The sequence below is a fragment of the Eubalaena glacialis genome, chromosome 4 (assembly GCF_028564815.1).
Source record: "Eubalaena glacialis isolate mEubGla1 chromosome 4, mEubGla1.1.hap2.+ XY, whole genome shotgun sequence".
NCBI classification, from domain to species: Eukaryota; Metazoa; Chordata; class Mammalia; order Artiodactyla; family Balaenidae; genus Eubalaena; species Eubalaena glacialis.
The window spans coordinates 9,340,622-9,366,786 of NC_083719.1; the positions used below are offsets into that span (position 1 = coordinate 9,340,622).

At 41.2% G+C, this 26,165-nt stretch overlaps 1 protein-coding gene across 3 annotated transcripts in view; it reads right to left on the reverse strand.

The window, feature by feature from the left end:
* Positions 1-26,165, reverse strand: part of CTNND2 (catenin delta 2) — a 975,434-nt gene that overhangs the window by 70,287 nt on the left and 878,982 nt on the right. The window lies entirely within an intron of this gene.

Here is a 26,165-nt window from a genome sequence, read left to right on the forward strand (position 1 = left end):
AATAGATAATAAGTTATCAGGAAAAGTTAATAATAATAATAATACTTTTAGTATAACAACATATGTTGAGTGGTCCTGTCTATAAAGCTTAAAACAATAGTTGAATAATATGAAAATGCCTTGACTAACCTGTTTACCTTCTTTGACCATAGGTTTTTATAGATTGAACTAGAATCTGTCCTCCTTTCTACTAGAACATAATTGAAAAAAATCAAATCTGTACCCATGACCATGCCATAGATGTCACATTTAAAGGCAAATATCATTTAATTAGGCATGACAAGCCCAATAAAAACAAGTAGATTTAATATGTGGGATTGAGGTCTACAGTATCCTCCTAGGACACTGGCTTGGCTCATGTTGTATGGCTTAAGGAATCCTAGCCCTACAGGCAGCACGGCCAGGAGTACGGAAAAGTTGGAGCTCAGAGAAATGGAATAATCCCTGAGTTACAGGTAATGGAGGTGAAGACTGGCAGAAATGCCTCGGCCACTGCTGTGTCATTGATCCCAGTAGATGAGGTGAAAGGGAATAAATTATTTCTGCTACATAAAGGAAACAAAATTACAGACCTAGGATCTACAAACAAAACAAAAGTTAACTCTCAAGATTTATTATCACATAGGTCTAGTTTTGATAACCATGCACAGAGGTCTTTGTGAATGAATCCACACTGCTTGATATACTTACGTCTGTACAACTGGTCAACCACCAAATTAATGGTCTCAAATCAGAAAACTGCTAAACCACAAACATCAGTGGTTAAATCTGCACTGTAGGGGCAGAACTTCAACATCGGAGGGATCGGGAAGGAAAACTGGTACCTTGTTCTGACTCCATCATGACTGTCTACACATCATGTGCTCAACACAATCCAGAATCAGGAAGACAGAACAAAACTAGAAACCAGCTCAGGGAAACAAATCCAAAACAGAGAAAGGGAAAGAAACACGGGATCGCCCTTCTAGCCCTAATCCCAATGAATGAATCTTTGAGTAATTTTCTAGCAGCTGCTGACTTTCGAATCAACTTCATCTCTGATGTTTGCAACACTGATATGTGACAGACGGTATGATTATCTTGTGAGAAAACTGCTGTTTGTCCACCATGAATGGACTAAATGTGACCTTACAAGCCATGGTACATTTGTGCTTTTTTATTTTAAATGTGGAAGGCTGGTTTTTCTTAAGTCTGGATCCCTTGCAACAATTTGTTAGTAAAAATCCCTTTCTCTTGATGCTTTTGTCTGTGTGCTTTCCTTTCTCAGATTGGAAAATGGGTGTGACAACACTGACCCTCTGGTTTCATCACGCCGGCCCCTTTTTCCCAAAATGGGACCTGTTCATCTCTACATCTGCCCCTTTGCTCCTGCCAGATTAGAATCAATATTTAATGAAATGCATTGGTTTTTTAAAAAAAGCGAACCTTCTTTTATGTATCTGCTAGCTGCTTTAATTAACGATTTATCCAAATAGAAAGAGAGAGGAAAAGTCATAGTAAGAAGAGATCAGCTGGAGTCAAGGCATCAGCCAGTGGTTGCTGTGCGTAGAGCTTGAGACAAATTCTGGAAGAAACACTAAAGTTCCTTATGCTTTTTTCTGATAACTATGATTTGGAAAAAACAAGCACAGCCTTATAACACACATCAGAACCTATTTCACATGCCAGAATTGGTAAGCAGTTGGTCTGAGAAAATGATGCAATCAGTAACTCAACCCTCTGAATAGAAATAATGTCGAGTAAAGCAAATCTTATAGGTTTGCGGTATATGGTACGCAGTTCTTTCAAGAGTTACCATCTCCAAATAAATAACCTACTCCATCTGTTTGGAAGACAAGAGGAATTGTATTTTTTAGCACCTTGAGATCTTATGCAGAGGATTTCACTGAATTAGGCTCTGAGAAATTCTCACATTGTTGAAATGTCAAGAAGTAAGGTAATGAGTAGAAATACGGACAAGAAGGTGGCTAAGATATGCATACGTAATTTGTAGAAGAATCACTCTAAAAATAAAAACCACAGTTAATTAACAGAAGGTTTGCTGAAGCACCTTTTTGAACTAAAAATAAATTGGTTTTTGAGAAATTTTGAAAATGAGGCAAGTAACTGGTATAATACATTTTAACAAGATTTAAATAATTTGATTAAATATTAAGCATGATAGCAAAAAAATTATTATCTCAATTCATTGCCTCATTTTAAAAGCAGAAAGGAAGTAGAGGTGAAAATTTAAACACTGATTCTGGTTTCAGGGGAGAAACCTAGGAAGGCTTTTTATTTTTAGGTCAAGATTTCTGTCTAACAAAGATCCAAGAACTCTCCTAGGATGAAAATTTCAGACAATAGTGTGTCTGAGACAAGGTGAGGTCAGTATTTCTGTAAGAAAAGCTTGTTTTCAGGAATAGAACCTGCAGTTAGTCCTCTGGCCTGATATTAGCACATTGGGATAAGAGTAATTCATTGATTAATGCAAGTAGCCTAATGAAGAATTCTAACATTGCATTCCCAAGTTCTTGCTTTCTCAAACTGATCTACCCCTCTGCCAAAATAAAAGAGTTTCAATAAAGGGCACAAAGGGCTGCTACTCATAGATTACATTAGAGAGTGGTTTAATGTTTTCAAGAAAAGTCACATCTATTTCAGTTTCTACTTTGTATCTCCCTAGGGCTATAGAAAAGGCAGGTACAATTTCCAATTTGTATAGAGGACAACTGCAGCCCAAAGAGATTAAATGATGTGTGTAAGGCTGCAGAGCTGACTGTATCCTGGCTTTGGTATCTTTCCATGAGTCTCTTGGCCAGAAACTCCTCTCTCCAACCAGCCCTCCTCACTCCCTCCTCTGAGATTTTTTCACAGGTATAATCTGTACCACCTGTATGACACCTACCCCGTAACTCATTTATTCAGTTGTTCTATAGACATTCATTGAAGTTTCCTCTAGTTAGCTTATATATGTAATTAATCTTTCCAACAATAATATAAACCAAGGACAGGATGACATCTAATAACCTTATGTTTACTGATAAATGAATAAACAATTTACATGAGCTCTTTGACTACACAATGCAACCACAGGACTTTGATGGGAATTCATTCACATTTATCCTGCTGTTGTTACCTACCTCTGTGACAGATCCCTGGAACTCTAGTTCTACAGGATGCTGTATTCTAAAAAGGGTTTCATTGTAGCATATGCGTGGGAAATGCTGTGTCTGATGCTTAACTCAGAAATTTACAATGTATATTAGCAAAGTGAAGCCTCTTGCAGTCCTGCAGTTAGACAAAATGAAACCCTTTGGTGAATTTAGTTTAACCTAGAGTTTCCCAAATTTGTCTGAAAAGAGAAACCTTCTCGTGCATGACACCCATTCCCTTCCCAGAGGACTGGGGTTCTGGGGGGCTCGCTTGGGGTGATCCTGGTGGATAAAGGCAGCTACATTTCTGTTCCTGTTACTATGCTTATATGTCACCAAATACCCACAGATCTGTACCACCAAAGACATCTTAATTTCACAGCAACTTGATTTGATGCTGATAAAAATCAGAAATAAAAGAAATGCTCCGACTACACAAAAGGATGGCTGGAGAGAATGCATGGTAGTGTATTTTAAGCATTGTCTGATAGGAGCCACTCACTCTAAATACACTTTATTCCTAAATGCATTTTTCTTGCTCTGATTTCATACATTCACCCCCTACCCCCATACTTCGTTCACAGAGGACTTCATAAGCCAGAGAGATAAATCTCACAGAAGAAGGAGTTATAATTATTTGCCTACAATTCCACTTTCCTCGTTAACCAATGAGCTGCTTATGGATGAATGCCCCGTGCAGGTTCTCAAATGAGGACGTCCGTTGATTGAAATTCACTTAATTTTGTGTCCCAAGTTGATTTTCTTGCCAGTACCTACCAGCCAAGCCAAGCACTGGTTTCTACTAGGCAATTCGAATTCTAATTTATATTATTGAATTGAGCTTTGGATACCAGTAGGTCTTATCTGGCTTTAGGTGACTGGTTCCCCAGGGTCTGATTTTGCTTATATAAAACCAGGGCATGAAAGATCCACCTTCACAGCTGAAATAAACTTCAGACTGCAGGTAACTCGAGGCATCTTGGGGCTATCTGGATCATCAATCACTCTAACCTTCTAACACACATCATGGGACCCTAAATTATATGCCAGGGACCTGCACTTGTTCCAGATCTTAAAAGATCCTTGTCTCCTTATGCTTAGGAGATAATCTCCTTCCATGGGTATAAGATGATTTAGAGCAGCCCCTACCAACAACAGTAAAGATACCTTTTCTTTAAAAAAAAAACTTCTCTTTATAGTAGCCTCTTTAAAGTCATTGCTGAACACAGCATGTGGCCCATCACGAGTCAGGTTTTATTGACTGCCTTTTTTTCTGTGAATGAGACACATCACTCTGTTGCATATCTAGTAATTTTGGGTTGAAAATAAACAGTTTTAGCAACTCTGAAAAAAAAAAACCTTCTCTTCATTTGTCCTCACTTTGAGATAGATTTTTAACAGAATTTATTTATAAAACTCAATGTCTAGGTCAAAGCTTATTTTTTTTAGTTTCTGCCTGTATTTTAAAAATTTTTTCAGAATAAAGAAATGTGGCATCTTTTATAGTTTTATAGTAGACAGAATTCCAATTTCAATTTTGGGTTCATTATTGGAACCCAAAGATAATGTTAAATTATTTTAATAAAAACTGGTCATGTTTTAGATATTTCTCCAAATTCCCTAGCTAGTGAAAACATTCCTCCTATGAACTGTAAAAATATCTTGGGCTATATAATACTGCCCGTTTCTTTATTAATTAACCACAGTGGACGTTTTGTATGGAATTGCTGGCATTATTAATGTATCTAGAATTCCAGTGTTTATATTGTAGGCTTATGCTCCGTGTGTACAACTAAAACTTAAAGTATTTATACTTTGATGAGTTTAAAACTTTGGTGTGTTTGTGCTATACTAAAATAAAAATCAACAATTATTATAATTATATGGACTCTCCATAAGGTGATAAATAGAAAAAAGATAAAGCATGAAGATAAAGAATAAAAGAATAAAAGAGAATAAAGGCAGAGGCAAAAAATGAGCCTAGAGGACCAAATATAGACCAAAGATTATTTCCACTAATCCCACTCAATCAAAATGACTAAATATTAGATCTGAGCCCAGCTGATGACACATTTATTACAAGCAACACTTAATACTGCAAAATTCTAGGAAAAGGAAAAAAACTGGATAGTCCTTTGGCAATTTCTTTATTGTAATGGGATTTCACTTGTAGCAAAGGAGGAAGATACGGTGAATCGAAGAGATTGTAGGGAAGATTTAAAAAGGCAGGAAAATATTAGACACAGGGTTTCTGCAGATCAGTTGCCCTAAAGCCCAGCAAAGAGGCTGGTGTCTGAGTTTTTTTATCTAAACAGCTGCAGTTTTTGAAAACTTGAAGTATGCATTCATCTTCAGAAATCTGATTTTCCTGGCTGTCTGCCCTCATGGCAGTGAGGTGTGGTGATGAGAGGGCCTTTCCTTTGGTAAGGATGACTTTTTTAGCAGTGTCAACTTCTAGAACGGACACTGCAGGTTTTGCCCCGGCACTGTGTCAAGCTGACTTGGCATGATCTAAAAGGATCACCCAAGAGCCTGAACTCTGGTGTACAAACAACTTAATTATGGTAATGCAGTGACTGTGGTCAGCACCGTCGAAACAAACCAAAACAATCCATGCAAATCCAAGCCAAGCATCAATCAAAAACAATCAGGAGTCTTCATGTTACAGAAAAGTTTTTCTATGTACATCTTATAATCCAGTAGGAACAGTCTCTGCTACCTTATTTTCAAAGTCAACAGAAACTTGGAGTATGCTTCCTAGAATGTATGGGCCATTAGCTTGTTTGAAGGCGTGAAGATTCAGTGGGGTTAGTTAGGGCTAACATAGTTCCACCAGCTGCCTGGAGGTCTCGCAGCAACTACTTTCCTTCCAGTGACAAATTGCAAAGGTCAAGTACAGGAGCCGAGAGGTGGGCGGGGACTAGAATAAATAGCCAGGTTCAAGGAAGGGCAACCATGACTTGGGAAAGAGCATAGAACCATCTGGTGGCTCTGTTCTTCATCAAGGAATTCAGGCCAGAGCGAAGCTGGAGAGGACTTTGGAACTTCAGGGAGGTGTCCCCTTAGCCACTGTTGGTGATACTCAGGGTGTTAGAAATCTATTCCTATCAGAAATTTATTTTCTCACAGTTCTTAATGCCAAAAGTCTGAAATCCAGATGTTGGCAGGGCTTTCTGTCTTCTCTTCTTTCCTTCCTTCTTTAGTTGGAGACTCAGGACTGCCATCCTTGCTGGTTCTAACCAGTAAAATTAAGTGGCTGAGCCCCATCCTGTAGTGAAGGGCAGAGTGGCTGCCTGCTTAGCAGCCGATGGGGCTACTTTGGGTGAAATAGGGTGGAAACGGGAATGCTACTGTTTACAGGTGGAACTGGGTATCTCCCCTCCCCCCATTCATACGCTGAAGTCCTAGGCCCCATTACTCCAGAATGCGGTCTTATTTGGAAACAAAGTCATGGCAGATGTCATTTTTTAGGATGAGGTCATACTGGAGCAAGGTAGGTCCCTAATCTAGTATAACTGATGTCCTTTTAAAAAGGAGGAATTTGGAGACAGACACACGTATACAGGGAGAACACCAAGTAAAGATGAAGGCAGAGATCAAGGTGATGCTTCTATAAGCCAAAGAACACGAAAGATGGCCAGTAAATCCCAGAAACTAGGGGAGACACATGGGACACATTTTCCCACCCAGCCTCAGAAGGAACCAGCCCTGCCGAGACCTTCTTGCCTCCAGAATCCTGAGAAAATAAATATCTATTGTTTAATCCACCCAGTCAGTGGTACTTTGTTAGAGCAGCCGAAGCAAGTGAATATACTGGGCAACATTTGGATTTAGGCCCATGTTTAGAGCAGCTCCTTTGAAGAGGAGACCACAGACAACAGTTAGCTATCCTTCGTTTTATTTGACAAATATTCTCATATCCTCCATCACATGTGATCCCATGTAATCTTTCATTCCACTTCTAGCACACTTGGAAATCCCTTGAATGACCTCCCCACCTTCTAGGTCCCTAAGATTAGCATGGAGACAAAATAAGCAAAATCAAATAAACATGACTTACTTAAAAAAAAATGATGATTCAGCCCACAACACCAGCTGTGATCATCAATGTCATTACCACTGACTTCTGCTTCATCTTACTCTGTTAGAAGGAAAACTCGCTCCGTGCTCCCCAGAGTCAACAACACGCAGTCCCAACTCAGGACGTGAAGACAAGCAGACCAGTTTCTGAACAGCAACAGAAAGCCGCCCAGGTGTCTCCTTGGGGATAATCTCCCACTTTACTGGGAACAGAAGATCAAGTTTAAATTCTGTCCTATGTTACTCCTCTCAACTGAGTCTCCTCGTGAATTTCAGGCGCTTTAATAGATTTTATTAGGGTGAATACCTGGAGAAGGCCTTGGTTCTCTCCGGGAAATCAGTGACTGGAAAGGTTCTCTATCTTGGAAATGAAAGATGATTCCCACACACAGCTCTGCACGCTGCAGAGAAGCAGGGGAAGCTGCCAGGGCACTTCTCCCCCCGTCCGGGAGGTGATGGCCCAGGAGGGACACTTGCTCTGAAGGAACACGGGAAATAAGTCTCAGCACATACAGTTTACCACCAACGGCAACGACAAAAAAAAAAAAAATGCTTTTTGGTTTTGTTCCATGTAAAAGGCATTATGCTGGGAAACTCGGCAAGAACGTGAGGGCCCTGCAGTCAGGACTCAAAGCTGCTGTCGCCCTGCGTTGCCGTTTCCAGGAACCTTGTTTGTATCTGACATCCACCCCATGCCCCTGCCCCTCCCAGGGACTTGGCCCGAGGAGGTCCCGGAAGGTGGGAAGGGGCTGTCGGGTTCCCCTGCTGCTCTGCCTTCAGCCAAGCCCACTCCTCATCGGCTCCTGGCCTCCCCGGTGAGGGCTGTTCTCGGGGCAAAGAAAGTCCCCAGGGATGCCAGTGAGCGAGCTGGGAGCCCCGCAGTGTGCTGTTCTCGGGGCCCACTTGGGGTAGAAGGGAAGCAGGAGCCCGTGCCCGTCCCCGTGGGACCAGGTCCCTCAGCTGTCTTGGGAAAAGGTAGAAATAAAGTTGGGGACTTGCTCCAGGAAAAAAAAAAAAAAAGGCCATTATCCACCAAGGGGTTTCTTGTCTACCTGCGGGAGGGATAGAATGTGAGTGGAGTTAGAAGGATGGGGAATTTGGGACGCTTACTTCAATACTGTGACTTTGTTCATTGGGAGGTCAGTAAGAACAGGAAAGTCAATCTATCCCATCGCTTGATACCGTGGAATAGGTCTGCATATGCCCGAACATAGGCAAATTGGTCAGATTTTCATCCCAGCAGAATTAAACTGGGAAGCACGAGCCAGTGTGTGTCACCATCCTCTGACCCCATCCACGGCAGCCCCTCGCTTACCAGATGAAACACACGCTCTCTGGGACGGGCAAACAGCGCCCCTGCAGGTCTCGGGAGCCCTCTCCTCCCACCAGGTGGCCCTGGTTGTAGTTTTGTGAATTATGCACAGGAGTTGGGTCACTGGGGTACAACTCCTGTTGTTCTTGCTTCCTCCATTGTTTGCTCTTTTGTCTGGTTTCCTCCGACTTGTCCGGGCTCAGCTCGGGGGTCACATCATTTAGGAGGCTGCTCCTATATCCCCTTCTCCCGAAGATGCTTTGGCTCCTCCCCACCCTCCAATCCAGGCCTATCTCTAGCAGAATGTGAGGGTCTGTTCACCTCAGTGATGTCCTTGAGGCACTTAACACCTGAGCTTCTGGTACTTGGGACTGGCCTGGATCAAGGCAGGCATTCCACAAACACTGCACTGAACGACGTACCTTCCAATCTCTCCGCCTATATGGTAGCCAGGAACAAAAAAAGCAGAACCCACCGAACCCCAACCAATGCAAACACCTGTCAGGCATCCCAAGACAGTACTTAAAACTGAAGCATAAGCTATTCCCCAAGTGAAGGGAGTTGCTTTCAGAAATCTGAATGATCTCAAATGTTAGTCCTAAATTTAACGTTATGTCGTTTTATTTTTACCATACAAATCTTGCATGCATATATTTTTCGGTAATGCATTTAGTTGCCTGGGAAACCGAAAGGGTCTATGCAGAGTGAGAGAAATGGTTTGAAGCAAACTAGCCACAGAAGTGCTTCTGGACTGTCCTCTCTTGGTGTCATCACTTGCCCCACGGATGCCCATCATACACACTTGAGCTGCTGGAAGACCTCACTCTGCACAGCTCGCAGGGTGAGCCCACAGGGAGAGGAAGGTGTGCTGACTCAAGAACGGATGAGAGGGCCCAGCTTGATCACTTGTAGGGGCCACATTCCAGCTAATGTCATCTGGCCCCAAGAGTAGTGTTTTGATGGGTTTCCTAGTCGTGGTGGTTTTTGGAATTATCAGAAAAAGACAGGAGTTAATAATGCTGTTGGGGAGAGGTGTCAGGTTTCCAGGGCTCCTTGGGAGATGTGTGTACCGAATTTGGAGCTAATTTCCTCAGTTTCGGCACTATTGCTATTTTGGGCTAGATCATGCTTTGCCGTGGGGGGCAGTCCTGTATGCTGGATGGCCAGCACCATCCCTGGCCTCTACACACCAGATGCCAGTAGCAAACCCACTATACCAAGAAAAAAAAGTCTCCAGACTTTGCCAAATATCCCCTGGGGGGAAAAATTGCGCCTTTTTGAGAGTCACTGCTCTAGAGATTCACAATGAGGAGAGACAGAGTCTTTGTCATCTTGGGCTGCTGTACCAAAATAACACAGATTGAGTGGCTTAGACAATAGATATTTGTTTCTCACAGAAGCTGAGGATGGAGAGTCCAAGATCAAGGTGCTGGTAGATTGGGTTCCTGGTGTTCCAGGCTTGTAGACAGCACTTTCTCTGTGTGCTCACATGGCCTTTCCTCGGTGCATGTGCATCCTCTTCTTTTAAGGGCACTAATCCCATCAGGAGGGTCTCACCCTCATGACCTCATCCAAACATAATCACCTCCTAAAGGTCCCACCTCTGAATACCATCACATTGGGGGTTAAGGCTTCACTGTATGGATTCTGGGGGGACACAAATATTCACCTCATAACACCAGGTAACTACTAGAAGTGGGTGAAGGTAAGTCACTTTCTGAAAGTCACGGGACAGTCATATCAAGTTGCTGATGGGAAGATTCTTTTTGCTGACGTCTCCTTGTGTCCTTTCCATACTTCTCAGTAACATCGTAAGCCCCTGGAACTTCACGCCTCATGGGCTTTGTGCGATTAGAGGGGCAGATGAGGGATGTGATTTGGTGTAACTGACATAACACAAATTGCTTGTCAAATTTCCTCTCTCACTTGTCTGCAGAGTGTAATATAAGAAAAATAAATGTCTAAACATGCATTGGCATGGACCTTGTACTAACTTTCAACCTGACAAATGAAAATGTAAGACTTGTCAAATGTGTTGTGATAACTCCCTTGCTCACCAGCTGCAAGGAAATAGCACCCTCCCAGAGAAGACCCCAGGGAGCCCTTGAGTTTATACCACTCAGGAGGCGCATTTACTATCTACCAATGCATTGCAGATGTATGCGTCCATCCTTATCTACGAGGCTTCCCGAAATTCCTTCAACTCTGGAAATACTTTCCACTTTCCAGACACCTGACCCAGTCCCTTGTGCACGGTGTGTGTTCAATAAATAATTGGTTTCAATACCACTTGTGCAAAAGTAACATAAAGAGTGTTTTTTCCTTAAGCAGGAATTATCTCACCTTTTACCTCTCCTGATAGTTAGTCATTTCTTTTAAATATTAAATTTGGAAGCCACAAGCTATTCACTGTCTTAGTGAAAATATATAGTGTTTTACTCCGTGTGATTACAGACTATAGTTAGCAAATAATAGTGGAGATATTTCCAGTGCCAGGTTCATAGCAGGGCCCAACAAACGTTCAGTGAAAGAATCTAACGAGTTCCATAAAGCACCTTTTCAATAATCTCTTCTTAGCAATTTTTTAAAAAATTAATTAATTTATTTATTGTTTGGCTGTGTTGGGTCTTCGTTGCTGCACTTGGGCATTCTCTAGTTGTGGTGAGCGGGGGCTACTCTTTGTTGCGGTGTGCGGGCTTCCCATTGTGGTGGCTTCTCTTGTTGTGGAGCACGGGCTCTAGGCGTGCCGGCTTCAGTAGTTGTGGCATGTGGGCTCAGTAGTTGTGGTGCACGGGCTTAGTTGCTCTGCGGCATGTGGGATCTTCCCGGACCAGGGCTCGAACCCAAGTCCCCTGCATTGGCACGTGGATTCTTAACCACTGCGCCACCAGGGAAGCCCCAGCAATTTGTTTTTTAAGTGGTTTAGACAATAGAATTGTGTGTGTTCTTAGCCGGTCGAGTTTTAACTGAAGGCTTTTTTTCTTCCCTCTCTACCAATCTCTGATATATTTCTTTTTTCTTTCAAGCCATATATTTCTTTCCTCTTTCTTCACCCAGGTGTGCTGGTCCCTAGACCTTTAGACCAAGAATTCATGAACACTTCTTTGCAAGAAACACACTCAGGGGTATCCACCAACTCAGGTCCCAATGGAAAACAGATACAAGGAGACAACAAATTATGTTAAATCTTTGTCATTGGCTAACACCCTGGTTCTTACATTTTCTTTACAATTAATTAGTGCACACTGCTACAGACTGGTCTATCTATTTAATACTGAAGGGAGAGAAAAACCTATGGTAGATAATTTACTCCAAATTACCTGGTTAGGTTTAGTTTTTTTTTACTTTTAACATCTTTATTGGAGTATAATTACATTGTTGTGTTAGCTGCTGCTGTATAACAAAGTGAATCAGCTATACGTATACATATATCCCCATATCCCCTCCGTCTTGCATCTCCCTCCCACCCTCCCTATGCCCCCCCTCTAGATGGTCACATAGCACCAAGCTGATCTCCCTGTGCTATGCAGCTGCTTCCCACTAGCTACCTATTTTACATTTGGTAGTGTATATATGTCCATGCCACTCTCTCACTTAGTCCCAGCTTACCCTTCCCCCTCCCCGTGTACTCAAGTCCATTCTCTACGTCTGTGTCTTTATTCCTGTCCTGCCCCTAGGTTCATCAGAACCATTTATTTTTTAGATTCCATATATATGTGGTAGCATACAGTATTTGTTTTTCTCTTTCTGACTTACTTCACTCTGTATGATAGTCTCTAGGTCCATCCACCTCACTACAAATAACTCAATTTCGTTTCTTTTTATGGCTGAGTAATATTCCATTGTATATATGTGCCACCTCTTCTTTATCCATTCATCTGTCGATGGACACTTAGGTTGCTTCCATGTCCTGGCTATTGTAAATAGCGCTGCAATGAACATTGTGGTACATGACTCTTTTTGAGTTATGGTTTTCTCAGGGTATATGCCCAGTAGTGGGATTGCTGGGTCATACGGTAGTTCTAGTTTTAGTTTTTTAAGGAACCTCATACTGTTCTCCATAGTGCCTGTATCAATTTACATTCCCACCAGCAGTGCAAGAGGGTTCTCATTTCTCCACACCCTCTCCAGCAATTACTGTTTGTAGATTTTTTGATGATGGCCATTCTGACTGGTGTGAGGTGATACCTCATTGTAGTTTTGATTTGCGCTTCTCTAATGATTAGTGATGTTGATTATCCTTTCGTGTGTTTGTTGGCAATCTGTATATCTTCTTCGGAGAAATGTCTATTTAGGTCTTCTGCCCATTTTTGGATTGGGTTGTCTGTTTTTTTGATACTGAGCTGCATAAGCTGCTTGTATATTTTGGAGATTAATCCTTTGTCAGTTGCTTTGTTGGCAAATATTTTCTCCCATTCTGAGGGCTGTTGTTTCGTCTTTTTTATGGTTTCCTTTGCTGTGCAAAAGCTTTTATGTTGGATTAACCAAGATGGCGGAGTAGAAGGACGTGCTCTCACTCCCTCTTGCGACAGCACCAGAATCACAACTGGCTGCTGGACAATCGTCGACAGGAAGACACTGGACTCCACCAAGGAGGGTACCCCACGTCCAAGGACAGAGGAGAAGCCACAGTGAGACGGTAGGAGGGGCGCAATCAGAGTAAAATCAACTCCCATAACTGCTGGGTGGGTGACTCACAGACTGGTGAACACTTATACCACAGAAGTCCACCCACTGGAGTGAACGTTCTGAGCCCCATGTCAGGCTTCCCAACCTGGGGGTCCGGCAACGGGAGGAGGAATTCATAGAGAATCAGACTTTGAAGCCTAGTGGGAATTGATTGCAGGACTTCGACAGGACTGGGGGAAACAGAGACCCCACTCTTGGAGGGCGCACACGGAATAGTGTGTGCATCGGGACCCAGGGGAAGGAGCAGTGACCCTGGGGGAGACTGAACCAGACCTACCTGCTAGCGTTGGAGGGTCTCCTGCAGAGGCGGGGGCTGGCTCTGTTTCACCGTGGGGACAAGGACACTGGCAGCGGAGGTTCTGGGAAGTGCTCCTTGGCGTGAGCCCTCCCAGAGTCTGCCATTAGCCCCACCAAAGAGCCCAGGTAGGCTCCAGTGTTGGGTTGCCTCAGGCAAAACAACCAACAGGGAGGGAACCCAGCCCCACCCATCAACAGTCAAGTGGATTAAAGTTTTATGGAGCTCTGACCATCACAGCAACAGTCAGCTCTACCCACCACCAGAGCCTCCTATCGAGCCTCTTAGATAGCCTCAACCACCAGAGGGCAGAGAGCAGAAGCAAGAAAAACTACAATCCTGCAGCCTGTGGAACAAAAACCACATTTACAGAAAGATAGACAAGATGAAAAGGCAGAGGGTTATATACCAGATGAAGGAACAAGAAAAAACCCCAGAAAAACAACTAAATGAAGTGGAGATAGGCAACCTTCCAGAAAAAGAATTCAGAATAATGATAGTGAAGATGATCCAGGACCTCGGAATAAGAATGGAGGCAAAGATTGAGAAGATGCAAGAAATGATTAACAAAGACCTAGAAGAATTAAAGAACAAACAAACAGAGATGACCAATACAATAACTGAAATGAAAACTACACTAGAAGGAATCAACAGCAGAATAACTGAGGCAGAAGAACGGATAAGTGACCTGGAAGACAGAATGGTGGAATTCACTGCTGCGGAACAGACTAAAGAAAAAAGAATGAAAAGAAATGAAGACAGCCTAAGAGACCTCTGGGACAACATTAAACGCAACAACATTCGCATTATAGGGGTCCCAGAAGGAGAAGAGAGAGAGAAAGGACCCGAGAAAATATTTGAAGAGATTATAGTCGAAAACTTCCCTAACATGGGAAAGGAAATAGCCACCCAAGTCTAAAGACAAAGAAAAATTATTGAAAGCAGCAAGGGAAAAACGACAAATAACATACAAGGGAACTCCCATAAGGTTAACAGCTGATTTCTCAGCAGAAACTCTACAAGCCAGAAGGGAGTGGCATGACATACTTAAAGTGATGAAAGGGAAGAACCTACAACCAAGATTACTCTACCCGGCAAGGATCTCATTTAGATTTGATGGAGAAATCAAAAGCTTTACAGACAAGCAAAAGCTAAGAGAATTCAGCACCACCAAACCAGCTCTACAACAAATGCTAAAGGAACTTCTCTAAGTGGGAAACACAAGAGAAGAAAAGGACCTACAAAAACAAACCCAAAACAATTAAGAAAATGGTCATAGGAACATACATATCGATAATTACCTTAAACGTGAATGGATTAAATGCTCCAACCAAAAGACACAGGCTTGCTGAATGCATACAGAAACAAGACCCATATATATGCTGTCTATAAGAGACCCACCTTAGACCTAGGGACACATACAGACTGAAAGTGAGGGGATGGAAAAAGATATTCCATGCAAATGGAAATCAAAAGAAAGCTGGAGTAGCTATACTCATATCAGATAAAATAGACTTTAAAATAAAGAATGTTACAAGAGACAAGGAAGGACACTACATAATGATCAAGGGATCAATCCAAGAAGAAGCTATAACAATTATAAATATATATGAACCCAACATAGGAGCACCTCAATACATAAGGCAACTGCTAACAGCTATAAAAGAGGAAATTGACAGTAACACAATAATAGTGGGGGAGTTTAACACCTCACTTATGGACAGATCATCCAAAATGAAAATAAATAAGGAAACAGAAGCTTTAAATGACACAATACATCAGATAGATTTAATTGATATTTATAGGACATTCCATCCAAAAACAGCAGATTACATGTTCTTCTCAAGTGTGCACAGAACATTCTCCAGGATAGATCACATCTTGGGTCACAAATCAAGCCTCAGTAAATTTAAGAAAATTGAAATCATATCAAGCATCTTTTCTGAACACAACGCTATGAGATTAGAAATGAATTACAGGGAAAAAAAAGTAAAAAACACAAACACATGGAGGCTAAACAATACGTTACTAAATAACCAAGAGATCACTGAAGAAATCAAAGAGGAAATCAAAAAATACCTAGAGACAAATGACAATGAAAACACGACAACCCAAAACCTATGGGATGCAGCAAAAGCAGTTCTAAGAGGGAAGTTTATAGCTATACAAGCCTACCTAAAGAAACAAGAAAAATCTCAAGTAAACAATCTAACCTTACACCTAAAGAAACTAGAGAAAGAAGAACAAACAAAACTCAAAGTTAGTAGAAGGAAAGAAATCATAAAGATCAGAGTGGAAATAAATGAAATAGAAACAAAGAAAACAATAGCAAAGATCAATAAAACTAAAAGCTGGTTCTTTGAGAAGATAAACAAAATTGATAAGCCATTAGCCAGACTCATCAAGAAAAAGAGGGAGAGGACTCAAATCAATAAAATCAGAAATGAAAAAGGAGAAGTTACAACAGACACCGCAGAAATACAAAGCATCCTAAGAGACTACTACAAGCAACTCTCTGCCAATAAAATGGACACCCTGGAAGAAATGGACAAATTCTTAGAAAGGTATAACCTTCCAAGACTGAACCAGGAAGAAACAGAAAATATGAACAGACCAATGACAAGTAATGAAATTGAAACTGTGATTAAAAATCTTCCAACAAACAAAAGTCCAGGACCAGATGGCTTCACAGGTGAATTCTATCAAACATTTAGAGAAGAGCTAACACCTATCCTTCTCAAACTCTTCCAAAAAATTGCAGAGGAAGGAACACTCCCAAACTCATTCTATGAGGCCACCATCACCCTGATACCAAAACCAGACAAAGACGCTACAAAAAAAGAAAATTACAGACCAATATCACTGATGAACATAGATGCAAAAATCCTCAACAAAATACTAGCAAACAGAATCCAACAACACATTAAAAGGATCATACACCACGATCAAGTGGGATTTTTCCCAGTGATGCAAGGATTCTTCAATATACGCAAATCAATCAATGTGATACACCATATTAACAAATTGAAGAATAAAAACCATATGATCATCTCAATAGATGCAGAAAAAGCTTTTGACAAAATTCAACACCCATTTATGATAAAAACTCTTCAGAAAGTGGGCATAGAGGGAACCTACCTCAACATAATAAAGGCCATATATGACAAACCCACAGCAAACATCATTCTCAATGGTGAAAAACTGAAAGCATTTCCTCTAAGATCAGGAACGAGACAAGGATGTCCACTCTCACCACTATTACTCAACATAGTTCTGGAAGTCCTAGCCACGGCAATCAGAGAAGAAAAAGAAATAAAAGGAACACAAATTGGAAAAGAAGAAGTAAAACTGTCACTGTTTGCAGATGACATGATACTATACATAGAGAATCCTAAAACTGCCACCAGAAAACTGCTAGAGCTAATTAATGAATTTGGTAAAGTTGCAGGATACAAAATGAATGCACAGAAATCTCTTGCATTCCTATACACTAATGATGAAAAATCTGAAAGAGAAATTATGGAAACACTTCCATTTACCATTGCAACAAAAAGAATAAAATACCTAGGAATAAACCTATCTAGGGAGACAAAAGACCTGTATGCAGAAAACTATAAAACACTGATGAAAGAAATTAAAGATGATACCAACAGATGGAGAGATATACCATGTTCTTGGATTGGAAGAATCAACATTGTGAAAATGACTATACTACCCAAAGCAATCTACAGATTCAATGCAATCCCTATCAAATTACCAATGGCATTTTTTAACGGAACTAGAACAAATCATCTTAAAATTTGTATGGAGACACAAAAGACCCCAAATAGCCAAAGCAGTCTTGAGGGAAAAAAGCAGAGCTGGAGGAATCAGACTCCCTGACTTCAGACTATACTACAAAGCTACAGTAATCAAGACTATATGGTATGGCACAAAAACAGAAACATAGATCAATGGAACAAGATAGAAAGCCCAGAGATAAACCCATGCACCTATGGTCAACTAATCTATGACAAAGGAGGCAAAGATATACAATGGAGAAAAGACAGTCTCTTCAATAAGTGGTGCTGGGAAAACTGGACAGCTACATGTAAAAGAATGAAATTAGAATACTCCCTAACACCATACACAAAAATAAACTCAAAATGGATTAGAGACCTAAATGTAAGACTGGACACTATAAAACTCTTAGAGGAAAACATAGGAAGAACACTCTTTGACATAAATCACAGCAAGATCTTTTTTGATCCACCTCCTAGAGTAATGGAAATAAAAACAAAAATAAACAAATGGGACCTAATGAAACTTCAAAGCTTTTGCACAGCAAAGGAAACCATAAACAAGACAAAAAGACAACCCTCAGAATGGGAGAAAATATTTGCAAACGAATCAACGGACAAAGGATTAATCTCCAAAATATATAAACAGCTCATTCAGCTCAATATTAAAGAAACAAACACCCCAATCCACAAATGGGCAGAAGACCTAAATAGACATTTCTCCAAAGAAGACATACAGATGGCCAAGAAGCACATGAAAAGATGCTCAACATCACTAATTATTAGAGAAATGCAAATCAAAACTACAATGAGGTATCACCTCACACCAGTTAGAATGGGCATCATCAGAAAATCTACAAACAACAAATGCTGGAGAGGGTGTGGAGAAAAGGGAACCCTCTTGCACTGTTGGTGGGAATGTAAATTGATACAGCCACTATGGAGAACAGTATGGAGGTTCCTTAAAAAACTAAAAATAGATTTACCATATGATCCAGCAATCCCACTACTGGGCGTATACCCAGAGAAAACCATAATTCAGAAAGACACATGCACCCCAATGTTCACTGTTCATTGCAGCACTATTTACAATAGCCAGGTCATGGAAGCAACCTAAATGCCCATCGACAGATGAATGGATAAAGAAGATGTGGTACATATATACAATGGAATATTACTCAGCCATAAAAAGGAACGAAATTGAGTCATTTGTTGAGACGTGGATGGATCTAGAGACTGTCCTACAGAGTGAAGTAAGTCAGAAAGAGAAAAACAAATATCGTATATTAACGCATGTATGTGGAACCTAGAAAAAAGGTACAGATGAGCCGGTTTGCAGGGCAGAAGTTGAGACACAGATATCGAGAACAGACATATGGACACCAAGGGGGGGAAAACTGCGGTGGGGTGGGGATGGTGGTGTGCTGAATTGGCCAATTGGGATTGACATGTATACACTGATGTGTATAAAAGTGATGACTAATAAGAACCTGCAGTATAAAAAAACAAACAAACAAAAGAACTAATACTAAAGTTTCATTGGGTTATTTGTATGGAAATATGTTAATATAAATGTTTCAGACATTACATGAAATTTCTAAAAATCTTATATGTTCTGGTATAATGTTATAAGTCATAATTCTAGTTATTACTTTAAAATGTATATCCCAGAAATAACTAAATTTCTTTGTCAATTGCATTATTATGAACTTTCATCAAACCTTTAACCGTGGTCATTTTTAAGTCTTTTGTCATTTACAGACAGTTCTGGGTGTACTCTGATGCTTTTGCAAATATGTTCCTATAAAAGGGTTTCATCTTCAAGGAATTCATGGAAAAGACTGACAAGTACAGGTTTCTGGTAACTGATTGTACTGCTGAACTGAATGACTAAGCATTTTCAGAACTCTAATTAAAAACTGATGAGCTCATAAAAGTGCTAACAAAAGATCAAGATAAAAAAAAAATTAATTACATGGGACTGAGTGAACTGATGAGGATGATTATAATTTTTGTGACTTTTTGTTTGAATTAAAAAAAAAAAGAAATCCCACAAGGACTCAGAGGCAAAGAATATACAAATCAATTTTCACTGCAAAGTAAAGGAGCTGTTACAGTGGAGGATTACTGGACTGAATGTCTATATTATGACATAGTATGAGTGTGTTTCGTGTTTGGTAATTGCAATCATTGTTGCTTTTGTTGTGGTCATCCATTTACAATGCTTGGTGTCAGTCTATTTATCTCTTGTAAAAATAAAATACAGTGTGTGTGTGTGAAGAAAAAAAAAAAAAGCTTTTATGTTTCATTAGGTCCCATTTGTTTATTTTGTTTTTATATCCATTTCTCTAGGAGGTGGGTCAAAAAGGGTCTTGCTGTGATTTTACGTTTAGTTTTATTACAACTGTAACTAAATACAATTTGAAAATAAAGTATTTTTAAAAATCAGAGCTCTGTTACATTATAACTTTCACATATATCTCCATTGCGAGATGGAATATACAAATGGGCAGTGGCCATGTGTAAAAATAGAACTTTGAGCCACAACCTGCAGCAACCTGCCCAGGAAACCAGCCCCTTATACAATAAACACAGGAAGCCAGCCTGCTCTAAGGCAGACTTATCGGGAAAGTCACATTACCTCTAGTGACAATCCAGGAAGCCACACAATAACTGTAACAATTGTCCCCAAATGGCTAGTACTTGATTAATAACTGGCAGCTTCCCTAATTTGGAGACCAACTGAAAACCAACCAGAGAAAGCCAAGCATGCACCCCTAACAATCACATAGGATGGTCTGCTTCTCCTTAGCCCTCCCCCAGCTTCCCCAGGCCAACAGCCTCGCATCAGGGCCCAGTGGAAGCCTCCCCTTTCCTCCACGATGAAGTTTTTCCACTCCCCTGCCTGCCTATGAGTCTCTGCCAAACACACAGGTGATGGTGGCCGACTCCCCTGCTACAGGAGGCTCAGAAGAGACAGAAGCTTCGGATGGTCTTTGTTCATTTCTATACTACCCACCCCTCCAGCATGAGCGGGTGTGCATTCTTACAGAAACTGCCAGATCAGCTGCTTTCCTTCCCAAGGGTCTCAAGGAGACTCTTTTTTTTTTTTGGCTTGTGGGATCTTAGTTCCCCGACCAGGGATTGAACCGGGCCCTCAGCAGTGAAAGCACGGAGTCCTAACCACTGGACAACTGGAGAATTCCAAAGGAGGCTCTTTATTAAAAAATGCTACCATCCCTAGGATAGATGTAGAACATGCAGAGGGATACAAGAGCAAATTGAAACTGAAGAGAATTCTGGATGAGAGACATGCAATCGGCCATACAGCAAGCAACTCGGCCAGGACAAGGAGCCTGTGAAAAATGGACACACAACTCCGTGGCTAACTTCACTCATCATGGTAGGAAGTGGAGATGAACTGACAAGAACCTGGGCCCTGATGGACGGGAGCTCCAGCCACTGTGAATCACCAATTCCACCTTGTGCATTTGGAACTTCTCTTGGCATGTCTACCTCTAGCAGAAAAAAAAAGTGAGAAATAGAAAAATACAGACTTTTGACACTAATAAATAAGTCTGTAGGATATATGAAAATGTTCTAATGCTGGAAAATCAGACTTGCAAGAGATTTTTAATGAGAATTGAGAATTTCCCTCTGTTTTTATAGAACTAGATTTTTTTTTTTTTTTTAGCTACAGAGTCTGTAATATCTGTTCTCTACGAACTTAAAGCATGAATACCAATTGTTCATTCAACAAATACTGATTGACAGTCGGAGATTTTGTTGGCCTAGGACTCATTCAAAAGGCAAACAGAAGTGACATGATCAGACCTATGTTCTAAAGCAACTGAGAATAAACTTTAAAATAAATTTTACATTAAACATACTCAATTTTTGCTTATTCTTTCTTCACAGTTGAAACCCGTGTATTTAATAAGCCTTGTCACCCCATTATGTTTATTTTCTATGAACTCCCACGGTACTTAAAGCGTGCGCTGTCATCTGAATGTCTGTGAATAAATACATAAGGGTGGTTTCTTGGGCCAGGGCTCAGTCTCTAGCTGAACGACCCAGTCCCTGAGAGCAGAGACCCTGTCACACTTTCCACGCCTACTTGGGAGGGAGTAACTGAGTGCGGCTGGAGAGGTAGGGACACTGGAGCCCAAATGCTGTTAAAGTTAAATGAAAATGAATTTTGAATAATCAACAGCTTTACGTGACCTGCCCCTCTATTTCCTCTCAGTATCATCTGGCTACCTGTGCACGACGAAACAGAGCAGTTCTTGAGATGCATGCACCCTCTCAGGCCGTGGAGAACTGAAACCCTCTGCCCCCAACTCCCAACTCCCCATCCCCACTTCCTGCACACACACACAACTCGGACAAGGGGGATCCAAGTACGGGCTGACTGTCTTCACGAACATCACTTAATTATCTCACTGTCCTCATGAACGACACTTACTATTCCAGGAGACTCTTGCCCGGGCAAATAACCTGACTGTTCGATACAGAAACTTTGGGAAAGACCCATGAAGTCTTCCACAAAACATCAACAGACGGTTTGTGCCCTATGATGCCTTGAATTCCCGTTTCTACCAATCCTGAACTGTGGCAAGTCCCAGCATTGAAAGACCCGCCTTAAAACAAACTTCAACAAGATCTGATGTCACCTCACCCCCCTGAGACACTGACAAAGTTCCATTGGTGGTGATGTCCCTTGCCAAGGTGAACAATAAACTCAGCTTGGTTTTAGCAACAGGCTGTTCTGATGAGATTTTGGGGGAACCAGCACTGGACGCCATCAAGGACCATTTTTTCTCACGCGAAACTCACGTGGGGAAGGGCATTTGACGTAACAAGCCTTCTGCCTTTGCCCTTCATTAGACATGCTATAAAATTATTAAATAACACTTACATTTTCATTAATAAGTTGTTACTTTTGGTCTGTGCCTATAATGCTTTTTTTCCATGAGTTGGTTTATTTTCTTCTTATTCAGAATAAACAAGACACGAATAGGGCAACAGCTAGTTTGGTTTCAGATTTAATCAGCCTCTCTTAACCATATGACTGAATGTAGGCAGTTTTCTGAAAGTTTCAAAAGAGAAATTAGAATAGGAACAGGGTGATAAACATGATTGGCTATAAGCTTACTGCCAAGCCAACTTAATCTCAGATGACTAATCAATTTGGTCTCATTTGAAGTTTAAACTAAAGGTGTTTTTCTTGTTTCTTGTCTAACAATTTCTTTCCAGGCTTTGATGTTTTTGTAAGTGGAGGCAAGCTTATCAGAGAAGTTTCAGAGGAAAAAAAAAAAAAAAAAGCTTAAATGGTGCCATGAGTGAAATAAATGAATTTCAATGTCTGTAGGAAGAGGCTGAGCTCTTTGGTATAAAGCACAGCAGATTCAATACCAAAGGAGGAATTCAACTACACTGGATATTGCACTCAAATCCTTCCGGCGAATCCTCATCTCAAAGGATTTGCCTAAAAATGTACTTTTTACCTGAGATTTTTCGTGGTTCGCTGGAGACACCGTGAGATGGCCCTTTTTGTTGCACCATGTCGATGGTACAGGGACAATGGCATATCAAAGAGAGACATGGATGGAACCGCTTGGAGGGTGCACCGGGTCACAAAATGTATTTGACCTGCTACTTTGTGTTCACGTGTCTGAATCTGTTTCAGGCAAGCTTGTTTTGGTCATTAAAGACTAGAGTTCTTGGCAGTTGTTTCCTCTTGAAATTAAGGAACAACAAAACAGGCTCTTTCTTTTTATCAAGCTCTGCACATGTGCAGGCGAATATAATTACAGGTAGTGGGGATTCCAGCTACTTGTGTCATTTGCAGATAGTTCTTTATTGCCAACACTTTCCCTCACTGTTCCATTATTTGCCAGTGGGCTTCTTAGAAGAATAGAGATACGATGGCCCAATAGAAAGTCTTCGTGAAAGGAGTGTTTTTTATTGGGAAAAAAATGTTAAGCATCTGCATAAAAAAAGATCTGTGCCTGCAATAAAACGAAAAATGGGCTTTGGAGAAAAGGCCTCATCGCAATAGGCCTGAGATAACTTTAAATATACTGAGAGTTTTCAATCTCTTTCTCACAGAACAAGTGCACTGAATAACCATTGTCTGGGAGCCTCCACTGGACCAAGGGAAACCTATGCAGGAGCATAAGCAAGTCAGACACTACCACTAGAACTAGAACTAGTTAGAACTAGTCCTGCCGCTATTGCCATGAGGCATAAGACTAATGATAACAGTGGTGAACTCAGGGCCAGTGGTGAACTCGGGACATGTCCCGAGTACGGTTCTAAGTACTCTCTATGTCTTCATTTATTTCTCACGACTGTCCTATGAGGTCAGCACTATTTTTATCTCGATTTTAAACATGAAGAATCAAAGGCAGAGAGAAGGTAAATAACTTGCCCGAGTGATTCAATCTAGAAAATGCACAACACCCATCACTGAGCCAGAAATAAAACGTCAGCAAGGGCAAGTAAGTCAGAGAGAGAAAGACAAATGTCGTATGATATCACTTTTACGTGGAATCTAAAAAATGATACAAATGAACTTATTTACAAAACAGAAACAGACTCCCAGACTTAGAAAACAAACTTATGGTTACCAAAGGGGAAAGGTGGGCGGGAGGCATAAATTAGGAGGTTGGGATTAACAGATACACACTACTATATATAAAATAGATAATCAACAAGGACCTACTGTATAGCCCAGGGAACTCTACTCAATACTCTGTAATAACCTATATGGGAAAAGCATCTGAAAAAGAATAGATATACGTATAACTGAATCGTTCTGCTATACACCTGAAACTAACACAACGTTGTAAATCAAATATACTCCAATATAAAATAAAAATTTTTAAAAAGGTCAGCAATGGAAACAGATACTAAAAGGAATATCAGAGATACCAAGGGCAAGAAACACATTTCCTATTACCTTCATCAGCAGTTCCCTGCAAACCCCACCTCGTGGTTCCAGGCCACATGTATCAACTCTCAGCCCCAACCCTACAGCTCGTCCCATTTCTCACCTCCCACCCCATGTATCACACCTCCCTCCCTTGAAAAGAGAACCTACCCTTGGCCTGGCACTGCTGTGAGTGAAGTTTGTAAAAGTTGAAGGCTTGCTACATAGTAAACACAATTCAGTAGTTTCTAGATGACTCAGGGTCTTTGTGAAGGCACCACTTATTTTTCTGTAGTAGAATAATCTTCTCATGAAGAGCTGCTTTCCCCGCACTGAGCGGTCCCAGTTAGTTCTACGTTTGCAGGTATCCAACGAGTTGTGACACTGCCATCATATAATATTGCCTGTTTATTTCTGGTTTATTTTTAATGTACTCGCCAAAGTTGAACAGTAGACTGAGATCTTTGACCTGGTTTTTGAGAACAAGGCATGGGCTTCAGACCAGCTACTTGCCTGGCTGAAGCTTTAGCAATGCGGAGGGTCAGAGTTGCCACCTGTCATGTGAATGCTGGCTTGAGGTCTGGCAAGACCTGAATCATCTCTTTCACACCACAGGCTTGATTGAGGAATGAAGGAAGTGGAAAGGTCTGAGAAAGTAGGATTACGGACATAGAACTGGAGCCATAAGCAAGGCTCCCTAAATAAATACTCCCAAACTATTAAAGGGACCCAACAGAACGACATAAGATTATTTTCAGCTGGAGACATCTGAGATACAGCAGATGCCGAAAGAAGCCTTTTCTGAGCTCCCCTTATCTGACTAAAGGCAGAGCTTCCTGAGAAGGTAGATGCCATAAATCCTCTCTCTGAGGAGCTTCCAGCCAAGAAGGAGGCCGACCATTAGCACAGTGATGAGAAATTGCATAAATAAACTCTATAGAAGCTGCCATACCCTCCATTTATTTCCCCTGGAAGCCCTAGTTCCCCCTCCTTTCCACTATTAAGCTGGTATATAAGCCTTTACTCTTGGCTGTTCAGTGAATTACTCAGATTACTGAGTACCCCACATGCATGTGACTATTGTCAATTAATTTGCACTCCCGCCCACCACTCCAGACCACTAAGACCTAAGTTGGTAGAAAAGAAGTTTTCCTCCCACAGTCTGATCTGAAGCCCAGAGCTGGGTGTGCCGGGGCATGCCAGTGGTGGGTTGTTTTAGAGGTTGGCTGTGCTTGGTGGTACTGTACGTACGTGGTCTTTGGCTCCGGAGAAAGAAAACCCTATCATGAAGAGCAAGGCTGGAGAGATTGAACTGCTACTGGCCTACACTTGAGATTGTTGTGGATGATGAGGTGTGACGGTATCACAGTGGGGCACGCTACAGCCACCTGGCCAGACAGGGCTCACGGCGGGCTATCTGCGTCTGCTGAAGACAGGGGAGGTCCACCTGCACCACCGAGTTGGACTTGAGCTGGCTACCTAGCTGCAGAAAGAAGTCGTCTCCCAAGGCCATAGCCCACGTGGTACTGTGGGCTCTCAGATACACCAGCTCCTGAGGATTGAGTCCTGTGCTGGGACCCTGGGCCAGGGCTGTCTCCCACCACTGGGCCTTTACTAGGTACATGCTGGAATCAAACTTAGGTGTTTGAGCAACAGATTTTTTTTCTGAGAATAAGTCCTTCACATCTCAATACTATTAGTGAATCATCTTTTGAGAATCTAAATAAATGCCATCATTGTATCACAGCACCTAGCATGATGCCTTGAATAAGGTAATGTTCACTGGATGAGTTAACTTAGATCGTTACTAAAGAAATATTGACAAATGAGATGTAGAATAAATACATTTAAATGAATCTGGGAAAAATTTAGTTTTAGTCCTATATTTGTGTGTTAGAGAACCGGACATAGTTCGTATAACTTATTTCAAAATAATGACGTT